Below are 3,700 nucleotides of genomic sequence, written 5' to 3' on the forward strand. Positions count from 1 at the left end.
TTTAATTATTATTATTTTAAATTTTCTTCAGTGCTAACAAAAAAGACCCTCATTGGCCCAGTAAACATTAAAGGAGGATTTGTTGCAGAGCGTCTGACAAAATTAATGTCTTGTATTGTAGAATGCATGCTCAGCACCGCCGAGAGTTCGTGCGATCGTTAAATCGAAACCGAAAGAACACTCGCGCCTTGATGGCCAGCGGGACAGGAACACAGGATGACGAGTCCCCTGCACAATCTGACTTTGTTGCAGCCTAGAATTAAACTGCTGGTTTCGTTTGGCCAGAGGAGAACGACACTCGTTCGACAGACTATTTCCCCGTTTAATACTGTAAAGCTGCTTTGACACAATTTGCATTGTAAAAAATGGTAGCCTATATAAATAATGGTGACTTGACGCGCATTCAAAAGCGATTTTAATGCCCCGCGTTTTGAGAGCAACTCCCTTCTTCTTCTTTTCCTTTCGGCTGTTCCCTTCAAGGGGTCGCCACAGCGAATCATCTGCCTCCATCTAGCCCTATCCCCTTCTGCATCCTCCTCTCTCAGACCGACTACCTTCATGTCTTCGTTCACTACATCCATAAACCTCCTCTTTGGTCTTCCTCTCGGCCTCCTGCCTGGCAGCTCTAACCTCAGCATCCTTTTCCCGATATATTCACTCTCCCTCCTCTGAACATGTCCAAACCATCTCAACCTGGCCTCTCTAACTTTGTCTCCAAAACATCTCACATGTGCTGTCCCTCTGATGTACTCATTCCTGATCCTATCCATCCTCGTCACTCCCAAAGAGAACCTCAACATCTTCAGCTCTGCTACCTCTAACTCTTCCTCCTGTCTTTTCCTCAGTGCAACTGTCTCCAAACCATACAACATCGCTGGTCTCACTACTGTCCTGTACACCTTTCCTTTCATTCTTGCTGGTACTCTTTTATCACACAACAAACCTGACACTTTTCTCCACCCATTCCAACCTGCCTGCACACGCTTCTTCACCTCTTTTCCACACTCCCCATTGCTCTGGACTGTTGACCCTAAGTACTTAAAATCCTGCACCTTCTTTATCTCTTCTCCCTGTAACCTCACTGTTCCACTTGGATCCCTCTCATTCACACACATGTATTCTGTCTTGCTGCGACTAATCTTCATCCCTCTTCTCTCCAGAGCAAACCTCCACCTCTCTAGCCTTTCCTCCACCTGCTCCCTGCTCTCACTACAGATCACAATGTCATCCGCAAACATCATAGTCCATGGAGATTCCTGTCTGACCTCATCTGTCAGCCTGTCCATCACCACCGCAAACAAGAAGGGGCTCAAAGCCGATCCTTGGTGCAGTCCCACCTTCACCGTGAACTCCTCTGTCTCACCTTGGGACCGGCACAAAAGGTACACTGGCTTGTGGCCTCCTGTGGCTAGATTTTGAGAGCGACTCCCTGATGTGCAAAAATTACTCTACATATTTAGGCTGTTATTAGTATGTATAGGCTATACTAGGTTGTGTAGTTGTCTATAGCTCTGTATCATGTTTGAAAAATGTGGTCTCTATTTGCACTTGAAATATTAAGAGAGTAGCCTACTTTGATTATGGCTGTACTTATTGTTTGCACTTAATACACTAAGAAAGACCTGTGTTGTTTATTATTTGTTATTTATGCTGTTTTTATTTCTATGTTCAATTTGTGAAAAGGACTTAAGTTAGGAGGTCAAACGTTCTAGAAGCTCTTCATTCATGTACAGTTCTAAGGTCTGAAGAGACATAAATTATACAGGAGAGAAGCCAGTTAGTTTGTGGCAAAACCTCATACAGTGCTTGAGTGTTGTTGTCTTTTACTGCATATGATAATTCATACTCAGAAAGAAGAACTGAAATGACATTTATTACAAGAACATTAGTTAAAACAATTCAAAATGCACCTGCAGACTATACAGTCATGCATTTGGTCATTGAGAATAATGTGAAAAATCTCGACCTCGTCTTCTCGTGAACCCAATCTCGTGCCTCGTCTCATCTCTGGAGTTAAGTGTCGGCGTTAATAATAATCAAACAAGAAAAGACGAGGAGAAAATCACTCCCTTCTCTTGACAGAATAGCATTTGTAGCTTTTATAAGAATTGATATAGTGACAATTGTGCCCTACCATCACATTCACATCTATGCAACCAATAAATAAATTACTAGTAGAACACAAAATTGTTTACAAGAGCACATATTTCTTCATTGATCTAGTCACTTGATTCTGCTCTCAAAATGAACCAGATTTATGTATTTAAAATTAAATTGAACAAAATGTTCTTGCGGGGTGCATACCCCTGGAACCCCCTAGACTAGAGGAACCAATATGCACCCACCATAGTCTCACAAAATCCTGTGGGGACACTGGGAATGTAGAGGAAACACTGTAGGATTGGCTGTCTGTCTGAATGTGTGTGTGTATACCAGTTCACCATACTACTGTATTTGTGTGTGGACCATGTATGGCATTAAATACATTTCTCCAGTAAAATGATTAAGGGGGGCCTCACACAAAGAGCAGCCTAGGGGCCCCTGACCACCTTAATCCGCCCCTGCTGATGACTTTGGGGGAAAAACAAATTCTGGTTATGAGACATTTTGTGTAGGTTTAGTTATTTTTAAAGATTTGGCAAATATTTCTAAACAAGTAAGTAAGTAAATAAATAAATACATACATATAAAATAAAATAAAAAATGTCACCAGACACCAGACCACCAGTGTTGAATTAAGATATATATAGTTACAACACCCTCACTAATTTAAGAAGCACCCTCGGTGATTTGATTGTGGAGCCGGGCCTGGTGTGGGAACATTTTGATAAGGCCAGCAGAATCAGATAACAGTCTTAAAATAGTCAAATAAATTACAGCGCTGCTTATCAAGGAAATGATGAGAGAGACTCAAGTGACGCACGTCAAAGAAACAAACGCTACATCTATGAACGCGGTGTCGCGTAAAAACGCCATGCGCGTTTCCGCGGTGCGCAACTTTGGACCAACTCTATAAAAAGCAAACCAAAGCCTAGAATCCAGCAAGACTGAAACACAGTCTACAAAAATCACCCGAACAGCATGTAAACAAACTTCCTCACAAATCCACCATTAAAGGAGGCGCTTTCCAGGCATAAAGATACAGTTCTTACCCTGCCAGATGATGATTCCCTGTCTCCTCTTCCAGGAGATGTGTTTTGGGTTTTCGCGGTTTACTGCCGCCGTCTGATCCACCTCTTGCATCTCAGGTTTGGAGATGTCTGGATGAGAGATGGGACAGGAATTTATTTACATGCATTTAAAGGGTTCAGAGGGTTGTATCCGAAGCAATTGACAAATGGGGAACAAAAGAGCATGAATCAATGCATAAATCAAAACCAATCAAAGTGGGCACTTGCCATTATGCATTCCTATTTTAAACTAATAACTGAGGATACTGATGACGATGATAAGTCAATCCGATCAATCACATAAGGAGGCCACTAATAGGGTTTTGCTTGCTTAATTCCTGTTTTCATGTTTTGTTTGTTTGCATGTGCCCCGAGCTGCAGTATATTAGTTAAAAGATGATTTCAGCTGAATTAATTTCATGTTTGGGACACAAATCTGAGTCACTGGCTAGTGGGTAACTGCTGTTGTTCATTGTAGTCAGAGTAAATGGCTTAGTCTTTCCTGTCATGTTTGGGGGGGGGGGGGGTGT

The 3,700-nt window shown here is 42.1% G+C and overlaps 1 pseudogene; it reads right to left on the reverse strand.

The window, feature by feature from the left end:
* The window catches only part of LOC107690769 (cholinesterase-like), a 29,106-nt pseudogene extending 25,891 nt beyond the window's left edge, over positions 1–3,215 (reverse strand).
* Positions 3,216–3,700: the final 485 nt, after the last annotated feature.

The sequence above is a fragment of the Sinocyclocheilus anshuiensis genome, unplaced genomic scaffold (genome assembly GCF_001515605.1).
Source record: "Sinocyclocheilus anshuiensis isolate Anshui unplaced genomic scaffold, SAMN03320099.WGS_v1.1 scaffold3202, whole genome shotgun sequence".
Lineage (NCBI taxonomy): Eukaryota > Metazoa > Chordata > Actinopteri > Cypriniformes > Cyprinidae > Sinocyclocheilus > Sinocyclocheilus anshuiensis.